Source organism: Oxyura jamaicensis, chromosome 1, assembly GCF_011077185.1.
Source record: "Oxyura jamaicensis isolate SHBP4307 breed ruddy duck chromosome 1, BPBGC_Ojam_1.0, whole genome shotgun sequence".
NCBI classification, from domain to species: domain Eukaryota; kingdom Metazoa; phylum Chordata; class Aves; order Anseriformes; family Anatidae; genus Oxyura; species Oxyura jamaicensis.
In genome coordinates this window covers 85,871,972-85,894,855 of record NC_048893.1, presented here as the reverse complement: position 1 = coordinate 85,894,855, position 22,884 = coordinate 85,871,972, and the positions used below count along the sequence as shown (strand labels likewise).

The 22,884-nt window shown below is 39.4% G+C and overlaps 1 protein-coding gene across 20 annotated transcripts in view; it reads right to left on the bottom strand.

The window, feature by feature from the left end:
* ZBTB20 (zinc finger and BTB domain containing 20) overlaps positions 1-22,884 on the bottom strand; it is a 458,760-nt gene that overhangs the window by 310,341 nt on the left and 125,535 nt on the right. For 16 of the 20 annotated variants that reach the window (XR_004747391.1, XR_004747392.1, XM_035314837.1 and 13 more), the window contains one exon: positions 9,666-9,741. The exons of 3 other annotated variants lie outside the window; for them this stretch is intronic. The gene's annotated coding sequence lies outside the window, so the exon portion shown is untranslated. Of the gene's footprint in view, positions 1-9,665; positions 9,742-11,379; positions 11,759-22,884 lie in introns of those variants that run through there. One more of the 20 variants, XM_035314846.1, reaches the window with a different exon arrangement.

Genomic DNA, 22,884 nt, shown 5'->3' with positions numbered 1-22,884 from the left:
ACTCTAAACAACCTAAAATGAGGATATTAAAAGTGAAATAATCCTTAATTTGACCACTACTGGGCTAAAACATACATTTAATAATAAAATGACATAAGTTGTAAAGTGTGATCCTGTTATTTAAAAAAACAACAACAACAACAACAACAAAATAAAATCAACTCTCTCTAAAAGAGAGCATCACATGTTTATTTTTCTGCTGTAAACTGTTCCTCTCTACATCACCTAAGGAATTTCCTCCATTTCTTCCTCTGCCTTGAGGCTTAAAATACAGCAGACAGAGTCAGCACCTGCCCCTCATCCAGGCAGCACTGCTGAAGAGGTGGGAACAGAGGCACACGTGCAATGCAGCAGGCATCCCATAACCTACCCTGCAGAGCCAGGCAGCTCAAGCACATATATTTGCAACGCAACCTGGCTCCACTGACAGGAACGTGGAAAAGTCCCGCTGACTTTATCAAGGCCAAGATTTCACTCCACCTGTAAGACAAGCAATCACAAAATTGCTGTACTCAATAAAGAAATTGTAAACAGAGTTCTGGTGGCAATTGCAGGTGACATCACGTTTGCATAACCCCTTAGTGTTCTACAAAGAGAACTTGCTTTGTCACACAGCTTACCTGCAGCCCAGAGCTTCATTCTCCTATCACTATCTCCAGGAAGCAGTAGAAGGAAGTTACATCCAAAATCCTATCCCATTCAGACAGTGGGATGAAGTACTAGAAGCCGTAGAAGTGAGACTCAGTGTTTTACAAGATAAATATTCATGATTCCTACCATCTCATCAGGAAAAAAATCAAGAGGGAAAGTCCATAACCATTTCTAGACTTCCACCAGTGCCTCATTGAGTAATCACTACACAGCTCTAAGAATTAGTTCAGCATTAGATAAGAAACGCCTCTTCTACTATACAGTATATTTCTTTTACAAGATTTCCTAGGTATAAGGAGCCTTAAAGAATAACTACTGTATGGTAAAGATACATTCTAAACATTATGACAGAGAGAGCGTACAGCATTTTCAGAAAGTAAATGCTTTTAAATGTAATTAAATCACAATGATGATAATCACATAGCTGTGCCCTTGACAGTCTGACAATGCGGGGACATCAGAAATGTTTTCCGCCATCATAAGGCATGGGAAATATATGCCTATCTCATGCAGCTGAAAGGATAGGGGTGATCTAAAAACGTATTTTAACAGCTGATAATTTCATAAAGAATAAAATTCACCTGACACAACTGGAATTCTCTGTGACGCTAACGGCTGCAGCAAGGGCAAGATCCATTCTGTGTTTCAGGGTAATTGCTGCTAAGAAATCATGCCCATGAAAGAATCACCAAACCTTTAGCCTCTAGAGCTTCCCTTTGGCTACCTCCAGGCAGCACTCCACCCAGTGAGATTCTTACCTATGCCCTCAGTACTTCCCAAATAGCAGATAAAGACCCTACCTTTGGGCTTTGAATTCCCCTCAGAGTTAAGCACCTAAATGTTACTGCATCTAGCTTGAAAGCCCCTGTGATAAATTTGGACATGGTAGAGAAGGGGCCTTTCACCTTTCATCTCTGCAACAGGCTAAGGTTTCACATATGAGAAAACAACAAAATTTTCAGAACCCCAGAAATTCAGGGACTATCTGAATACAAAGCTTTGGTCCAGTACCATTCCAAAAAACATACAAACTAATGTAAGGGATTTCATATTTGCTACAGATTATAATCATACATACCAATCATGATTATCTTCCTATATTAAAAACTATCCTGAATCCTTACCAGTGAGTAATTCTCTGGACAGGGCAGGAAAAAGTTTGAGGTGACTGTGACTGGTATCCTGATGGAACAAAATATTTGCTGAATACCTACAGCAGTACCGGCAGATTTTCTTCAGTGAAGTTCTCTTCAGTGAGCTTGAGAAGACCACAGCATAACCAAGACCAATAAATAGAACAGGGGAGTTTCATAGCAAATAAATGTCTTCTTGAATGGTAAGCGTGATCAGAATACGGGCAAAGGTAGCTGTGAAGAACAGTATTTTCTAAACTACAAAAACAAGGAAGAGACAGCAAATAGTATCATTTCTGTGGTCAATATCACATGGCAAAGAGGTACTGGCACAAATTCAACAGCACACTCAAGTGCTATCCATGCATAAATCAGTACCTATAGGAACATTGTCTATTGAGACTTGGGGATTTCTCACCTCTAATCATGCTGTACTTTCCATTAGGATGGCACACTAATGCAAGTCCACACCCTTGTGGTCACCTGATTTCTGGGTTCCTCAGCACCTTCTCTCTGCATTCCTCAGGCTTGCGTGATGTCTGACTGCTGGAAATTCCCTCCAGCTGTTAACTGCATCTAGGCAAAAGCTGTCATGTGCACGCTAAGTCAGCTCAAGAGGTAATCATTTTATAATTGTTTGCTTCAGGAATCTGGTATCATTTGTTCTGGAGAAGTGACAGCCATTCACACATAAGAAGGCCAGTTTTGTATAAAAAACAGGGCAAGAGACATGACAAAACAGATTACCCTCCACACTAGAAAACCTAATGAATGGAAAAGGAGACCGAGCAGAGATGAGAATTCATTTGTCTCTGGCTCAGACTCTGAGAATGAAGTTTGGCAGGTTTTCCCATTGATGGTCTGATCTTGCAACCTACACTCACGGGAACTGTGCCACTATACCACCCTGCACCTAAATGAACCAGCACTGTAAAATCATGACCTCAAATGGTCCATATTCAGAGAGGACATACAGCAATCTGAGAGGTCCATATTCAATCAGATTCAATCATATCCAATCAGAGAGGTCCATATTCAGAGAGGACATACAGCAATCTGATGCAAAAATCCCGTCATTGCTGGGAATTACATGCCTAATTCTGTGGAAAGGTTCTGCCAGTCTTCAAAGAGGTAAAGCAATGTTCTTCCATTTTACAAAGTACTTACATTATTCAGAATTTCCATGCAAACATGAGCTGGAATGAAATTCCTGAGAAAACATTATGTAGACAAAAATAAAATAAAAATAGCCTGCTGGGGAAAGCTGGGTGAAGTTTTGATTCAGAGATGCCTTCAGTATTACCGACACAAACATTTTGCAAAGCCAGATGCTTTTGCAATAGCCTTTAACAGCGTAGATTGACCTGCCAAGTGCTTGCTATCTCCAACCCAGCTATCTTGCTGACATCTGAAGGCTCCTAAATAAGACAGGTATAAAAAGAGGAGGGAAGGAGCAAAAACTGGGTCCTTTTAAACCACAGGATCACCCAAATGCTATAGGATAACGACACGCACAGAACAAGAGATTCTTTTGTCATAAAGATATACAGAACTGCTAAAGCACATATGGAATGACAGCATATCCTGTCAGGATTTTGAAGACCCTGCAGAGCAGGCATTGGCACCAAAGCCACGAACATGTCAGCAGAGAAGGTCTGCAGATGATTTATTTAAAAATAAATAAGTATTCTGATCTCTCTTGTGCCAGGGGAAACTGATGAAAACAATAGATCAATTTTGATACAACTGAGATTTAAATCTATTCTAATCTATTATTTAGATACAGGGGCAATGACAGAAAGGAGGGCAATACGAAGAACCAGACCCTCTATAGTAAAATTCAGAGCAAGACCACTTACGCTAATGAAGAAAATAGACCAGAAAGTTTGGGTAACTGACATTCATCAGACCGCCCTACATCAGACTCTGAAATTCAGAATGATTCAGTGAGTGAGAGTCTCCCCAGGGGCACTGATGCAAACATGGAATAACCACAATGCTCTTCTGTGGAGTCCCTCCCGTTATATACTGGTTTAGCTAAAGAATTTCAGTTTGGATAGAACAAAATAAGAGGGCCAGGAACTGGAAAAGGCCAGGCCTGAATAATCTTTTTTTCCTTTTGTAGCTTATCCAGGGGCATCTCTGGCCAAAGATAATATATGCTTAATGGTCTTTATAATCATGATATATGCTCAATAATCTGTAGTCTTTCTTTTATCTCGAAGCTAGACCAGCATATGTTTTGATAAATGGAGTGAGAGATTTTCCACTTCCACCATAATATCTTCAGGTGCTGAAATACGGAAGTGTTTTACAACTTACTGCAGTAGTGCTACTGAGGGAATCAGCGCTGATATTCCCATGCCTTTTTTATACGAGTGAATCACAACCCATATTCCTTCCTATACTAAAGCAACCACACGCTAGAGAGCCATTTTCCTATCTTCATCTATTGTGGCCACTATTCTGTAAAAACAAGAGCTGCCACCTGTGATAAAAGTCAGAATTCTATTCATTTGTACACTACAATTGATACTCTTAACATATAGACCTAGAACAATAACAAATACCACCCTTAAACATTTGCAAGAGGACAAGAAAAAATAACAACCACATGATAGTCTTGATCAACAATCATTTCCAGCGCTACTTTGTGCTGAGTTGTGGATGGAACTGATTAAAACCAACCTGAAAACTAACAACATTATCAGGCTGGACAATTGTACTATGAGATTGGCAGTTCCACAAAGTGAAAATATCTTTCAAGTATGTTTGCATGGAAATTCAGAAAACTGAAAGTTCATTATCTCCTGAGAAATTACTTTTTGCAGACTGCTTTGCTCCAGCCTCATTACATACTCGCTCTGATCACCAGCCGTATTTGCACCTTTAAACCACCACCTCCATGGTCAGTATCACAGACTTTTGTGCTAGGCTATACCTGGAGCGTCATCCAAATTTTCAAAAACAGTACCTGAAACAAATCAGCATTATTAGTACCTTGACTGGGGGAAAAAAAAAAAATAGACTCACAGCAACCATAATCTGTCGTTTGGTGTCTATACAATTCCTTCCCCTGTCCTTCTCTAAAAAAAGAAGGGTCAAATCAAAATGCTGGCAGCCCACTGAAATCTTTGAAGAGACAGTATGGTTTCAGTTATGAGAGGATGGAAAAATGAGAACCCTAGGGATCTTTTGGGAACATTAAGCTTTATTAATCAGGAATGTACTAGCCACATACCAACATTCCCAAACGGTATGCTGAATCAGACAAATGCAAGGGAACAACAAAAGTCATCTAGTCCAGCATCTGTCTTATGGCACACCCCCAGAGGTGATTTTCCAACCCATTCCTTCAAAAAGAAACCTCCCGTGTTTCCACAGTACCTAGAGGTTGCGTGTTTTACTGCCTACACAGTCAGAACATGGTTCTTAATATGTAACTTGGTAATTTTCACTGCTCATTGAACTGATTTCTTTAGGTCTTTCTCCCAGTGGATATGAAGAACAATTAATCACTGTGCTCCTGATTATAACTTCTCACTCACTAGAATATTTTTTCTTACTCTCTTTAGTATATACAACAAAAGCAACACTTTTGGAAGCATATATTGCCATGTAGGACTCCAATGTATCCCCATGCCCCTGGGCCAGGTAAAAATCAAACAGTTTCTGCCTTCTAAATGATTTTAAGACTTGGACAATTTTTGCCTCGACAAACATTTATGACTTCTGCTCATTTCCACTGGGGTTCCACAGGTAGAAATCAGGGCAGAACTTATCCCCATGACTTTCTGGATTAACGCCTTGGTATAGGAAGGGGAAAAGGCAAAATTAATTCTCTTTGTTAGTGCTAAAACAACTCCTCAGTGACAGTCAGCCTCAAGACACTGATCTTTCTTCAAAGGAAGCATGCTTCCATATTTATTTCACATTCAAACACGTCTTCTCCAATGCAGTTTCTACAAGCCACTCCTTCTGCATCCAAAAAGGGCTTAGCAAACTATTGAGGGCTCAAATTTTGTCAGAGGAAGAGCAACTGGGAATGTGCATGGCTCAACAAAGCAAGTATTAGACATGTAATTCTAGTTAAAACAGCAAGTTACAGGAGGATAGGGCAGAGCCTGTATCCATCAGGAAACACAAGGATCCTTGTGCTGTGAAGAACGTGGTAGGGCAGCTTGTTTGTTGCTTCAAAATTCTTCCTTCACTTAAAAGCACTGCTGTGATGGACGAAGCCCTTCCTAGCCCTGACGTCCTGACACTACACACGCCGTATGCACTCTGGGATGCCAGCTTACTGTGTCACATTGGCTTGGGTTCTGCCTGTTCCTTTCCTTATGCCTGCAAGCTCAATTGAACTTATGAAAATTCAAACTGTCTTCTGTCTGTTTCATACATCAACAGCAAACAATCAGTAGACAAAATGAATTTGTTCTCTGTAATTTGGAGTCTACACAAATGTCTCTGCTTTATAATACAGAAAAGGGAATAAAGTTTGGTATGCAAGGTTAATTCAGCATGGAGGAAAGTAGCAGGGAAACAGAGAGAGAGAACACGAACAATAAAATACTCAACAGTGGAGAGAGTGACATGAGAAATACTTCTGTAAATTGGAGTTGGCCTTGATACCTTTGAGTGATGGAATTAAACAAAGGCACAAGTGAGTTGTGAAAGATCACCCCCATGAGTAGCTGTATCTCCATCCCTCGTGTTTTGTCTACACAATATACTTATTAATAATAACAATGGTTACTATTTCTCCTGTAAGAGCTTTGCAAAAAACCAAACTCAATAATGCTCACAGAGCTGTATCAGCACGAACCCGATTGAAGTGATCTGCTGAACAAGGCGCCGAGAGGTTAAATGACTTGTCCAATGCCACTCAAGGAGCTGGCATCCAGCAAAATTAGAACATCAGATCTCTTGGCCAGTAATCAGATCACAAGGCCACATAAGACTGAAACTATGAAAAATCTCACTTTTTAACAGAAATAATGCATTGTATATTCTTTATTAGTCTTAGCCAATGGCAGCATAACTAAAACCATTACTTTGAGAGCACATCCAGTGCATCTCTTGTATATGTTTTCATTGCGCATACGGATTGTTATTTCCTCCACACACAAAATGCCTTCCCTTCTGCCTCATTCTGAAATGAGGTATATTCTGAATGCCAGAAGAGATAACTAACTCCTCATAGTGGACTTTATCCTATTTTGGGTTAATTGCAAACAATTAAGTACTTAAGCGCATCTCTAAAGTTAAGCATTTGAGTAGTCCTGTGGAGCTCAGTCAATCTACTTGCCTATTAATTTATGTAATTTTAGTACATAGCTACGCTGAGCACCCAGCATAAGAAGAATCAAGCCCACAGACCTTTCCCATTAGGAGCATGCCTGCACTCCATTTAAAAGGCTGTATTTTTATGCAATTGCCTGCCAGATGTTCACGTGTTGTGAATCTGTATTCTCCTCTAATGCCATGTATCAAGTCAAGAACTTTTTTGTATCAGATGAAAATTTGGCCCCTTTCATATTAAGCTGTTACTTTACAGACATCCACACCCTAAAACAAGGTTCCCACCCTTGAATTAAATAAATCCAATTAAAGCAAGCAAACAACAACAAAAAAACACAACACTTGAATAACAACAACAAAACACACCAGAAAACTACCAGGGCATGGCTTGCCTTTGCTTCATGCTGTCTTCAGGTTAATACAGGGAACCCATACTTGAATTCACTTCATTAAAGATCTCAGAATTAGAGATACCTGACTACAGTGAACATATGTAAGAAAAATCTTAAGTATATTTCTGTTTATAATGAGGGTGTCCCATAGTTAGGTAGACATGACGTACAGCAAGAATCACAGCCTCACTTTACAGCATACGTGTGCATACATAAAAATTCTCCCTCCTTATTCGTCTCTATTACAGGCTGTATGCCAAGGAGAGAAAATATCAGAAAAAAACATGACAAGAAATTCAGATTAGACACTTGGACCTCTACGTCATGGAATGGAAAGAAGAACTGGGCTGAACAGAAAAGATTTGGAGTCCTGAACCCATACTCCATTCCCAGTTTCACTTCTAATTTACTCTGATCTGGAGCAAGGTGCTCAACATTTCTGCCTTGATTTATTTGCCACCTTTGATAAGATATATGTTTTGTTTTGTTTTTCTGCATGTGAATTCTAAACTTGTGTATTTATTCCTCCTTAGACTGCCATCTCCTCCCTAACTGAAAAAGCCCATTCCAGCCAGCACCATCCATCAGGCCCATATATTGCTACCTGGTGTTTTGCCTTAGGGCTGTCCACACAGGCCTTACTGACCATCTGGATCCTATGGATTCAAAGAACATGCTTTAATTCACTCCTTGCTCTGCTGCTGCATTTTGGAAAGAGAAATGCTATTACTTTCCAATAAAAACTCTCCTGGTTGTTCACACAAAATTTCAAGACAGCCTTGAAACTCAGTTCTCCGAGATTCACAAGGGTCTCCTAACTCTTCCCCCTACCCCTAACGCCTCCCCTTAAATTGCTGCTGGACCCAACAGATCCACTAGTGCTTTCAGGTTAGGCCACTGGTTCGATTGTAAGGTTAACCTCTCATGGCCAGGGAAGCTGCTCGTGGCAGATATTCAGCAATGATGAGCAGAAAATGTTAAATACAATTCACTGGCCACAGCCTGCAGTTAACGCACAATATTTAAGCAACACAATGGCACGGCCCTTGCCAGTAATGTAAAAACACAATGGAGTCGAGCCAGAATGGCACAATCTGCCTGCCTGAGTCATGCTTGGCGTTCCACGCTGGAAGGGGCACGCATTAGCTGCCCACAGTGTACTGTACCCTTCAGCTAGTTTAAAATAAATCACTAAAATACAATTTTTTAAAAAATAATGGGGGGGGGGGGGGGGGGGGAAGGGAGGAGGAAGGGGTGCAGAGAGAGAAGAAAAATCCCATGGAATAGTTAAAATATTTTAATACTGAAGTACAAAAGTACCACTTCGGGAAAAGACTCTGGATTTCATTACAGACTGTACATTTTGATCTCAAACAAGAAAACAAACTGACTTTGCTTTGTAATACTCTACAGCTTTGCACTGCCCAACTAAAAAACATTTTTTCTTACTATCTACAAACTCATGGATTTTTATTCATATATTATTTCATTAAATTCAGAGCATCTGAATCTACTGCGTTTCCCAGTACTGTTTTGCCTGCCTGTTCTTCAGTGACTGAAGTTCCAAATCATAATTATTTACCCAAATACATTTGGTAAACAGATTCTAAATAAGGGTAGATGCACAATCTGCCTTGCACTTATGGAACAACTGATTTTAGAAAGAGACTCCTTTCTTGCTGAGACGAGACATTATTTTGACTGTTTTGTTGCATCACAGAACAGACAAAATGAGAAATTTCTGCTTTTATCCATGTCCTAAAGCAGATGAAGCCTCCTGTGATGTCATCAGAAAGTTGTTCAGTTTTTTCTTATATAAGGGACAAAAATTTATTATGACATCAGAAAAAGAAAATAAATTATACTTTATGCTATGAGGAATCTCTTTCTACACCAAAGTACAGAAATCCTCGCTGACAAAGCCACAGGAACTGTACGTCATCAGACACACATCATTCCTAATAATATTCAAATTGAAGTGAAAAAGAAAGATCTATTCAGGGGTCTGAAATTAAAGATCTGAAAGATTTAAGTTTAGTTCTAATTTTTAAATAAAACATCCCTTGAACTTCTAAATCCTATTCAAGGGGACTCTGACCTTTATCCAAGACCAGTTACTGTGCTAGCCCTTTGGATGCATATTGAGAAAAATACTCACACAAAAGGTACCGGAAAAGCTTTTACTTACAAGAATGCAGTGCAGTTTAATCTTTTTGTTTTTAAGGTGCAGTGATTTCAGCATCTACAATGTAACTTCAGGCAGTCTGAAAAGAAACAGGTTAAAATCTCTTTCAGTTATAATTGGTATTTCAGATTTAATTAAAAATTAAACTTTCATAATGTTTCACCATCCAAAGCAATGCATTATCAGTCAAGCGTAGCCTTTTTTTTTTCCTCCCTCTTTTTTTTTTTTCTTTTTTTTTTTTTTTGTTAAAAGAAGCTCTTCCCAGAGTAGTTTGCAATGAAAGAAGAAGGGGGAAAAAAGGCAATTGAGAGTAGCAAAATATATTTCTACAGCAAAAGATCTCTGAATAACTCGGAAAGAAGCCTTCTGCCACTTAATTTTAACAATCAACCTTATACTTATAATTAAAAAAAAGCATCACAATTAAAGACGACAGAAAAACACCATCACATACCAATGACTGTGAGGGGAAAAATGTTAATTTCAGCAAAACAAGGACATTGCTAGGACCAGAACATACGCACCAAAAGGGAAAATATGGTTTTACATAATGCCAGCCAACATTTTTTTAAAAATCCGTTCTACAGCATGTAGCACTTTCAGACTGTTGCATGGAGGAGCAGAGAAAGAAAGACAAGTTCCAAAAGAGGAAAGCTGTTTTTCAAGTGTACGAGGCAAAAGGTCCCTTGCACCCATTTGTTAAGGGATATGAAATAGCTACTCTACAAAACTGCAAAGTTTCTTATCGTGTAAAATAAATGTCATTTCACCACACAAAACAGATGATTAAGAAGTGGTAGCTGTAGACAAAGCATTTGAACAAATGCAAAAAAATATATATTATTTTTTTCAAAATACAGTTAGAATGACAATAAAACTCCACGGGTTGCACCATAAATATGAGTTTAAATGTTAGACTGGAGTTTAAAACCTGTGGTTTTAATTATATCTAATTATAAAAGCTCCAAAACTGAGAGAAATGAGAAAAACAAAAAATATTAATAATAAATTAAAACAATTTTGCAGTAAGTTGTCAGGATTTGACCTCATAATAACAAACCGCACACCTATACACAGACACATGCAACACAGCAAGGATTCATTAAAGGAATAAATCAAAAACTTGCTCAAATTTTATTTTAAAAAGATGACAGCAGAACTTTCTGAATTTCCCCCATTCAATGTCAAAGCTATTCTCTTCACTAGCAGCACACAGAGAGAGAGACCCAGAGATAAATTCTGGATGCAAATCTAATACTGATTTTGAACGTCCCACAGTCTGGGGGCAATTCTTAAGTGAAATTTTGATCTCAAATGAGTAAAGAAATTCAACAAAACAAAGAACCAAACACAAAACCCAGCAACGCAACAAAAAAGCAACAGCACAAAATAGTTCTTCGGGCTTCAGTGTTACATCCCAATCCTGCCCCACAAACATTTACCAGGAAAAGTTACATCATGCGATATGCTGTCATACAAACATCATCTTACACACGTGTACTCTGCAAACGTGAACGAGCTCTGGAACTTATTTTAAGACTTAACTCTGTCAAGATGAGATGTATTAAAGAGCAGGAGGCAATGCAGAGAGCACCTGAAGGGAGAGCACAGCTAGGATCACCAAACCTTATGCAGAAGGAAATCTTTAACATTCAAAGAAAAGGAACGACTCCACACCCAGAGGTCCTAGGACAACACGGCCACAGGATAAAACAACCTTTCAAGGCTTGGATGAAATTTTTCTTGAAGTAGCTTGGCAAGAGGAATCATCTGAGAAACAAGTTCCTCGTTCCCTATGCAGTCTTTACATCACGTAACTACCCTTCTCTCTCCTCATCGTCATCTAGGAAGCTAGACAGAGGAACAGGGGAGAAATCCAGGCAAAAAAAAAAAAGTCATAGAGTCCATCAGAACTAGGCAACAGCATAACCATCAGATGAGTGATAACAGCTTCAGCCTCTGAACTTCTATTCCTTTCTTGTCCTTCCCCTTCCAAATTTACCCCCTTTTCTAACATCTTAAGAACTGTAATGCTGGCTTGCTGGCTGGGAAGGAGAGGGGCAGTGGTATTTGCAATCCAGAGCTATTTCTTTTAATGAATGCAATGAAAAACTGACCTCAACTGAGAAAACAAAGAGCATTCACTGAGGGTGAAATGTATCCCTGTATAGAGAGCCAGCATACAGACTGCACCACTGAAGCCCTATTCTGATGACCTAAATAGGAATAAGTTGGTACATGAACTTCATCACAGTGAATTTTGTCCAAATCTCCATTTTCTTGTAGAGAACGAGGAAGCATTTTATCCTCTCCTACAAAACCACAAAGGTACAGCCCTCTCTCCGCATGCTCCGTACCCTCCTGACGGCCGTACGTTGATGCGTTTTCCGAAGAGCTCTAACCCAAAGTCCTTTCTGTTCTTCTAATTGGAAAGAAAAACAAGGGAACACAACATCTAGCATTACCCTGCGAGCTGAGCAGCGGGGCACGGTTCTTTCAGAGAAAGCACTCCCTCTCCTCAAGGCAGGCGTAACCGGCACACGCTACGACCCACCAATTAAAAGAAATGGAGCCTCGGAAACAACTCACCGTGAGACCCTTTTAACTGCCATCTTGAAAAACTTCAATTAAATAACCGTAGTTAACACAACACCTGAAGTACAACACGCACAGCCAGAGCACCGTAAAGAGCTATTTTAGCTACGAGTTGGAGGCAAACCCAGAGCAAAACCTCCAGAAAGCCTCATTAAACACAGAATACCAATTGCTGCCATTTTAACCATATCTTTCTGTTTACAAACTCAGAAAGTCTTGACCTTGGGATGAAATGATTTGGAGAAGCATGCATGAGCAAAGACTAAAAGCGGAGGTGGCGTCGGTGAGCGTGCCTAGCACTGCAGGGCAGGAGACCCCTGTCCTAAAAGAGGGCCCTTGTGCCCTGGTGAAAAGCAAGAAACAAACCTGCCTTGAGAACAGCTGGTGAACTTCTGCTTTGGAGAAGCCTAAGAGCTGGAATTGCAGGAATGAGGAGTATGAAATGAGGTACATTTGTAGAGTGTTAACAGGAGAACAAGTGTTGGCTTTCAGCTAATGCTTCAAAAACAAAATCCCGGAAAGGTAAACATGTTTCACTGTTCTTTCTCGTGGTTCTTGCTTGTCATGAAGCCTGAAAAATGTGAGAGCAAAGCTACTGAGTGTACATGACGAGTTTATCAGCAATATTTCATGGCCTAAATGGCACCTGACTCTGCTGTACCTAACGGATATTAGTGGTCTAGTCCCCCACTTTCATAAAAACCACATTCACCCTGTCTAAAAATTAAATAAAATAACAATCATTTGTTATCAGAAAACATTTCAGAAGATTTCAGCCTTTTGCAACCTGTCTCTTAGCAATAAGGAAGTTCTGCATCTGTAAGAGTTTGATTTACTTTGAATACCTGATGTCAGCTGGAGGAGGTTAATGAAAATCATATGCAGTTGATTAGTTATGGGGAGAGAGAAGGGTAGGAGAGAATATAGCACAACGCTCATTGACATCGATCAATTGACTGATGGTGTAAGTCAATTGCTCATACCATTGCTCTCACTCCTAGAACTGCAAATCAATGCTGAAGCAACTACCACAAATAACAATTCACACAGTGTAAAATACGGATAACCTTACTTTTGAAAAACCTCACTGAGTACAGTAAGAAAGCCCCTTTAAAGAACCTGGGAAACAAAAGAAAAAAAAATAAAGCCCATTAATTTCAAGATAATTCTCAAATAAATTTAGAGGCCAGTCAAGAGACTTCATTCCAACTTCAGAATATGGACAATGACTTAGGGTATGGCCCAGATTACTTGCTGGCATTTTAGGTTTGAAAACACAAACAGGGTCATGTCCTAATTGTGTCATGGAAATCAGAGAGAGAGGTCCATGCCATAGAGGCTCACCATGTAAGAGCAAACAAGCAAAGTTTGAAATTGGAACCAGCATATACAATGTTCTCTCTAGGCTCATTAGTAATGCAAAAGAATAAATCTTATTAACGTAGATACAGCATTACGCTCTTGTGCTTTTTAAGGTGAATGTACTTCAGTTGCTATTAGTCCAAGAGTCTTTTCTCCATATATAGGTTCATTTTGTGTCACCATTCATTTGTCTTGAGGGGATAGTGTAAAAAAAAAAAAAAAAAAAAAGTAACGTCTGTGCCTAAAGAATCCTCCCAAACAGGGATGTTTTCCTGAACTGAAGCCCTTTGTACACTTTAAAAAGTATCTATGAGCTTTGCTCATTTCCAGCTCTTTCAACTCATGGCCATTTATAGGGTACAGCAGCAATGTCAGATGCAGCCCCACTATCAACCAGGGAGCTGAGCTGGACACCTTCCAAACCCACAACTGTAGCTCCAACCCGGCTCAAAGGGCTGCAGATAGAAGAAACCTGGGTTTTGTAGTTTAGCAGGAGAAGAGTAGAAGACAACCTACAGCACTGTGTTGGGAACAAGAACGTCTGCCACTGCAGTGAAGGACAACAGCAGACTGAAGGTTTCTTTGTCAAAATGATAAATTTCCATCTGTTATTAGTTCACTGCAAAGCTGCGCACCCACAGAAATTTCATCTTCCTTATGGCATTCACCTATTAAGTTTACTTTCCCAGAGAAGACTCTCTCCCCCCATCACAAATTTTAGCTTCCAAGCCATGGTTGTTTCAGTTAGAAAAAGTTAGAAAAGCATTTTGATGGGGGAAAGTGGCTTATTTTTGGCTACTTTTCTTCCAATTACACCCCACCACAACAACAACAAAAAAAACACACACAGCAGCATCTAAACTGTTTTCATTCAAGTATGAAAAATACTGCCCATAGGCTAAGACCAACGCTCCTTGAAATCCAAGTTTCAGAAAATTAGAGACACTCAAACAAACAAAAGCTGTGATGTATAATCGACCCTAGTGGTCCCTCCAAAATAGGTACTGGTTGCAATTCCATCGCAAGAGCCCTTGTAACTGTTAAAGGTGTTGGATACCTTAATACCATAGTCCACCCCTCTCATTTATTCCTACTGCTAGCAGAGTAAGCAAGGAGTACTCGAGAAGCCCAGCTGTGAAAGCACGTTAGTAGCTGAACTTCTCAACCCACTGAAGAGTTAGCCTCTTTATAACTGCACATAAGACCTGCCCTGGCCTCCCAAAGAGCACTTCAGCCAATGGTTGTGCTATAGCCAGGTGGGTCCCAGCACCCTTCTAAATACCTCTTGAAGCTTTCCTCCTACGCGGGGGTGATGATGGTAATCAAGTTGGCTGCTGAAAACCACGATATTCCCTATTCCAACTGTTTTCTTGCACAAGCTGTCCCTAGATCCTGTTTATGTTCCCAAGGAACAGGAACAGTGACAGCATGCAGCTTTCACGAGGCCTTGCCCAAACAATTCTTCCTCTGAAGACACAGCTTTTTGTGAAGCAGCTCTGAAGCTGATATTCTCCGAACATCTCTTGGAATACAGATCGAGGTCTTCGCTTATACCCTTCACAAGTTACTGTAGCATATAAGCTTCTCCCAGTTCTTTTCAAGGTTCATAATGCTTTGATCTTCACAGCCTCACTGCTCCTGTTGAATGGTATCATCTCCCATGGCTCAAATTATCTTTAGTGCATAAAATGATAATACCTGTTAAGAAGCAGGCTCTATCATATAATCACAGCAGAACCTTCACATTTATTCTGGTTTAACACAGAAACTTACATCAATAAATGTTTCATTGTGATGGGTATTTCAGTGTAGTGACAAACTGGGCGGATAAAGGAAATGTGGCGGATATAATTTGTTTGGATTTTAGCAAGGCCTTTGACACAGTACCACACAGGAAGCTCATAGAGAGACTAGAGAATTATGGTCTGGATAATAATACAATAAGGTGGATAAGAACCATCTGACAGATAGGAAGCAATGAGTTATTAATCAATGGTATTAGATAAGAATAGAAAGAAAAATCTACTCATATGCCTCGCAATGGGGCTAGGATTATTATCATTAAACAGATTCATTAAGGAACAGAAAAAAAAACTAAACGTTGACAGCATCCAAAACTGATGATTCAGAAATAAGATGTGTGTCAAATGTAAAAGAGTATTAAGGATCAAAATTTTAAGATCCAAATAACAGAGATGTGCACAAGCCAGAACAATGCAGTATGTAAAAATAGCTTAACATTTAAATAAACTTATTGAACACCGATATAAAATTTGGTTTTGAACTTGGAGATACGGAGTTTTCACTATGCCAGTGTATGACTATGTCACGTTACTCTACAGCAGTACGGTCTGGTTGTGAAACTTGCTCCCTTAAAAAGCAAACTAAAAACAAAATTGCTGCCACTGTGGTCACACAATATCATTTAGCTTCTTTTCTTAGAGTAAGGATATTAGTTCTAATGATTAAAATTTAAAGCTTAGAGTCATCTCATATAATGTCTTTAAATTCTTCTTTGTAAACAGTGTACTTCTTTAATTGTCGTCTTGAATTTCCACCCCCCCCCCAAACAGGCAATGCCTTCTCATTGCTGATTTGTAGTACAGGAGGTGACATTGAGCTGTCCCCACAGAGACACTGCGTGCACATAACGCTTGCTGTATAATGGGTACTCCCTCTCCCTTTCACTTCCATCACAGACCTGCCTTGAAGAGGTTCAGTCTGACCCTTATCTATTAAAGGGCAAGATCTTGCATGACAGGCATTATTCTGAGGTGAAATGTATGTTCATTGCTATGTGGTTTTTCATCTCATTGGACATATGGCAGAGAAGATCAAAGTGATAAATCTTTATTCTGAATTTGCAACATCCCTTAAAGTGTAGCAATTAAATGACAGTTGAATATATTCAGGATAAACTCCATAACAGCAGCAAGGCATGAAGTTCATCACATCCCCCTCCTTTCTGTTACTAACACAGGAACACTCCTTTTCCTTGCACAAAAAACACAGCCCCAGTGCCACAGCCCCAACTTACTTGTGCTACTCCAAGAATAAGGACAAACTAACTTCTGTTGTCATTTTACTTTTGCTGCCTGAAGAAGATTGAACAAGTAAAGGCTGCATGTTCTCCCCTATAAAAAACTTCAGAAAATTGTTACTTTTGTGGCTCTTACTCTAGATTTCTCATTAATGGTTCATTAACTGGCAAGCTGATGTCAAGAGCATGTAACCTGCAGCACAGGTCCTTTTAGACAGACATCCCATCACCTGTTTCTGGGGCCTTTGCTCTTCTCCCAGGATTTAACAATACTTCTTCCTCCCTTATACAGCAGCCTAACCCCATCCTCCTGACAAACCTCCCCTTCACTCTGCCTGAGAATCCGCCTCGTCTTGCTCACCCGCAGAACTTCCATTCCCCCTCTGTTACACAACAAGGAGGGACTTGGATGAAGATGCGACACCCCTCTGACAGGGGAAAAATACGAGGGAAGTAGTACAAACAGAGAGACCTGAATTTGTAGTTCTTGTTGAGGCCTGAGGAGTAGAAAGAGTGACAGGTAGCAATACCCCACCGTTGGCCACCTTCCAGAGTAGCAAACGCAAGCTTTGCTCCTGAGTAACCTTCCTCTACAGGGCTACCAAGTGCCTTGGGAGGATCATGGGACTGGGACACGTAAGATGGGACATGTTATCTTTTACTAACATGTACAGGTACTAGAAAGTAAAGTCAAGACTACAGGCTAGGTTTGGATTTCATGCAAGCAGGTGCGCCTCAAGAGGTGCCAGGACACTTCCACCAGGCTGTCTGTGGAATAGGTTTATCCTACCGTTTGTGCAGAGGCACAAATCACTGCACTTTTACTTGGGCACGTTATGTACTTTTGCCAGTAGGCCATTAACCTGATGTCCAAAACCGGCTCCAACTTGCACAATGTCATGCATAAGCCATGGCCAGAAGTTTCACATTATTTCAGTTTATGTAACTGCCATATTAAGCTCAAGGCCCAAGGAGGATACTGAACAATATCTTATTGTACAGGCTATTAAGATTCAATATTACAGGGACAATGCTACTAAACCCCCCCATTTCATTCATCTCAGAAATCTTTGGAAATTTAATACCAAAGGACTTTGAGACCTTTGGACTGTATTGTAAACCTGCTGCTTAAACTTTCAAGTACTTCCCAGTGAAGTCCGTATACATAATTCCTGTTTAATTAGACATCGTTCTACAAGAAGCAAAACTGAGACCAAGTTGAGGCTGTACAAAAGTTCGGCTCCTGCATTATGATTTGGTAAAGCTCCACTGTAATTCCCCCCCTCCCCCCGGAAACAATACAGAAAAGAAAGCACATCAGCAATGATTCAAACTGATCATTGCTTCAGAACAGGAAATAATATTTGAAAGAGAAAAAAGCATTCCATTTACTTTCACTATTAGTAAAAACAACAAAAAGGTTTATATTGCCAGCCACATCCTGCAAAGATTTAACTAATAAAGCAACAGTATAATTACTAAATAAGTTTTAAATGAATTTGCAAAAAGAATAGCCTACTTTTGCTGGAGGCAAAGGATATCTAAATATGTTGCAGAACTGGATTCAGAGACCTCAGCATCCTGCCGGGCTGGTCCAATACAAATTATGTTTGTAGTCATTCCAGGGGCCTCGAGTCTGACTCTCTACTATAAAGTGTATGCATGCTTACATCTATGCAATATTTGTCTCCAAATAGCATTATACATTTTATCACATGTATGTATGAGCTCAGACTAGTAGGGCTTCTGCAATGGTTGAATCACTTGAAGTGCCAAGAATAAAATTCACTCTGGCTCCATCTGCATTAAAAAAAACACACCACACCCCTAATAGACAGTAAATGATTATCTTTAGAAAAGTTTATGTATTCAACCTGTTCTAGAATATACGTTTAAACAAAACAGATTAAACTAAATGCACCCCCTTGGTGGTCAACAAAATGACAAGACTGAAGTTGGTCTACAAATTTTTTTTGCTGTACAAATATTTTTTACATTTAAAGTGCAAAATCAAGCTCCATCGTGTTAACATTAACAATGGGGAAAGGACTACAAGACCACATGCTAGTTATCTTTCAGCATTGTTTCAGGTAAAGAGGAAGAAAAGTTCAAACATGCAATTGGTAACTAGATTTCTAATAAAATAACAACTGAATCTTTTTTCGAGCCTTTTCCAAAATACCAGAAGTGATTAGAACACATTATGGACCAGTCACTTGCCAAGTTTCATGTTTGAAATCAAAGCTGTTTTAAAATTTCCTGAACAACAGAAAAAGCATTTTAAAACTGGTAACATTCAGTCGTGGTGATATAAGCAAATACCAGCCAATCTGAATCTTGGAACATTCTTGATCTAATGCCTTTGTGTTGCCACTAAGCCCAGAAAAATATTTCAGGCCCAATTACTAAGACAGTGAAAATTAAAAAAAAAAAAAATCATTTACATATTACTCAACTAAACTCATTAGTTCTTCAATATACCTTAGTAGAACTAAAACCAGAGATCATTCAAGACTTTTTGCCATCACAACTCTGAGATGCATCTCCAATTACCAAAGGGGACCTTGCCTGTAATTCGCATGGAAAGTCAAAAAAAGCCTTTCCCTCCCTTCTGCACTTCCACCACAAAGATCTCAGCACTCTTAAAGAGTGCTCTCTACAAATAGTATACAGAGGATATCGATAACATACAGAGGTCTATCACGGAAGAGCCATTTCATTCCATTTCACATGCTGAGGAACTCTTTGAAACAAGAGTTGCAGATGAGCACCATCCACTCTCCCCATACCAATATTAAGCAATGCATAGGAACTGAACCCAAACCAGACCTGAACAAGTATCTTCCACCAGAATGGTGCTTGAAAAATACACTAAGCCTGCCAGGAAACAAAACTCCTAACGCTATTCTGCTCTGGGGTGATCTGTTTAAAGATTGTTGCATGTTTACTCTAGTATGTGCAAGCAGGAAAAAAAAAAAGTGATAATAAGCCAAAATTGAAGGCAACAGTTTACAAGAAAAAGTACAAGAGTTTAAGAATTATATACACCTATAAATTCTCATTATGCATCTGTGTTTACTAAAGACTGTTACATAAAATACTGCATCATTTAATGTCAGTTGAATGGAGGTTTGTTTTCAATTACACATAGTCAAATGCCCCTACAATCACTTGGTACAATGACTAGGCAGAAATTTCCAGACATATCCAGCCTTTCCTCCCCAAATCTCAAAATGATTTAGAAGCTTTCTTTTCCCACGAACAAATACAATAATGCTGACTACAGCTACATTATTCCCTCAGCAATCTAGAGATGCTTGGGCAGAACTTGAAATTCCAGCCACCAGGTCCTCTGCTGTAACCACCTAACATGAGAGTCTCCCTCATGCATTTTTGTCTTCAAGCTTAAGCCTTTATTTTTTAACAATACGTACAGTATTAATAGCTTTAGATGTCCTAACTGTGGCTGGAACTCATGTTTGGACAAAAGAGCAGCTTTCCATCTCCTCAGCCATGCTTCAAACAAGCCCAGGATTATAAGTAATCAGTGGTCCTGTCTTCATTGACTGAAAGTTTGCATTAAGAAAAAATAACCACTACAGTAGGGCCCTGACATTCAGAGAAACAAAGATCTCTCAAAATAACTGTATTTAGACTTCACCAATTCATTGGTGAATTACAGGAGAAAAGTTGCTTTATCTTTGTTCTGAGTCACACGAAGTCCAAAGGGAGGAAGTCCCACATAGTAAGTGTATACAGAACTACTTACCTCTGCAAGCTGCTGAAAATCCCACTGTGTTAAGTAAGATGATACCGTGGCCTCCTAAACATATTAATCTATAAAATCTGTGCTCCCTTATTTTTAGGGAAACATTAATGAGATGTTCCAGCTCAGTGTCTACTTGTAGACTTTGAAGAGTAATGTCCACTATTTCTCTTAAAGTAGCATGGTAATTCATGTACCACTGGTGGGGCTCTTCCTGATGGCCTGCAGGGAACTAGTTAGTCACGTTATTCTGGTTCACCTTATTCCCAGTTGCTAAGCTGCATTAAAAAAAGAGGGGAAAGAAGACATCCAAACATGCATCCAACGGTTAAATTTGCACTGAAATCAACAGTGGTTTGATCTCAGAGAACTACACAAATCCAAGCTGGAAAGGAGAGAATTCTCACAACTATGAATAAGAGGAGAATTGGCTAAGATTTGGTAAGATGCCTCCCACATTAATGTGTGTCAGTAGCAGGAAAAAATTAAGAACCCTATCTTTAAGTTCCGACAAACACAGTTTCAATTAGCAAGGGTTCTTAGCTTTGAGCTATCACTGTACTAAAAACAGAGATGTTCAGGAAACACATTACCCTCAAAAGTGATTTCACATACAGTCTGTAAACATGTTGCCCTTTTAGGTAAAATGGCAATTGGTTGAAAGCCAGAAATATTAAGTGGAAGGGATCTATAAAGATCGCTTGCAACCCTAGGAAAAAAAAAAAAAAGGAGGCTGAAATAAGTAAGTACGGCAGTGGGGGTAATGGGGGTAAAGGGAGAGCAAAAAGAAACTTCACTTTTGCTTTTTTCATTTACACATATTTACATGTAATATATTTAAGAGAAATGCAGGTGGTTTTCTCTTCATAATCTTGTGTGCATCTCTGAAGAATGTGACCTGTACCAATCCCCAATTTTTCTTTCTTTTTTTTTTGTGCAAAATTAATATTTTCATATTGTCATAGACAGCTTACAAAAGACAGCTTGAAAATCACAGTTCAGGTTACAATGCTGTAGCAGTTGCCTTGAGTAAAAACTTAAAAAAAAATAAACTCCTTATTTATCATTTCTGTTGTACCTTTCCTTTACATTTTAAATGTTATGATACAATTTTCTTGAAGGGACAGCTTCTGGGTTGTTGGACAGAGAGTATGGGTCTATTGTATCTAATATCAGAGTTGGAAGCATTAAGCAGGAAACAGCTTTTTACTCTTCCAGGACTTCAGAATACTGTTAAGTTTCTTACCCCAACTTCTCAATCAATACTTGGAAAAATACATATCTTGCTAAAAGAACCAACAGAACTTTCAATATGGAGTTGAAGCAGTATGTCACCTCATGTAAGGATTTCATAAACTCTTGTAAAATAAAAATTATTTCTGTCCTTGTCATTACTTGAAGGAGAGACAGACAAATAAGCCAGACTGGACAGGGAGAAAGACAATCTGATCCTTCTTTTCTCATCATACTGAACTCTCTCAAAGGGAGATTAAAGTGCAAAGATCCAAAACACAGCTCACATCTATCTGAGAAGAACTGAAATAGCACTCCTGCCAGTGGAACTCCTACAGATAACTGTTACTATCGCTCAACTTTGAATATCAGTACCATTAGCAGAAGATTAAAAGCTAAAACAATGTACTCCAGGTTTAGTGCCAAGGGTGAAGAGAAGCAGTATAATGAAGTGAATCATCATTGCAGATCTCTTCTTGCAATCAAGTAGCACAGTTCTTCATAATGTCATGTCATGCCACGCCAAGTGGGACGTACACCGAGAACCAAAACAGCAGTCCTTTCTGCTTGACCTAAACCAAACAACCACACAAAGACAATAAATAGGGTCTAGGACCCTTTCTAAACTAAGAGTTTAGTTTTTAACCACCTCTTCATAGTCAGTGCTGTATTCTGTATTTAAGAAAGGTGTTGTGTTACACTGACATTGTGTGAGCAGCACCATGTGAACTACCCAGTGGTAAGCTCCTACCCACCCTGCTCCTTTTCCACAGAGATGCCCAGAAGCATCCTTCTATTTTTCTCCACTATAGACAAGGGCTACAGAGCTCAAGGGCTTACCACCTTATTTATGAAGACATCCTAATGTGGTCTTTGTCACATTCCAGTCTCCCATTACTTTTTGACAAATGGGACAAGTTGGGCCTCTGCTAATGACCGTTGGTAAAAATAAGGCAAGGCCCAGAGGGGGAAAAAATGCATTAAGTGTACTTTGGCATAGCCAAATGTAACTTCTGACCAATGACCAGAGAGATTTCTCGTATAATGTCTGTTGGCTAATACTCACTGAAGACTCCCCATGGAATAGAAAAAAAGACATGGAGACCAGATAGTACAGAGAACCATAAGTGGCAGTAGTAACTATGGAAAATCTGGTGGTGTCACAGACTGCCGTAGAGGAAGCAGGTTCATCTCAACTTTCTATACCACAAAACAAACAAGTGTCC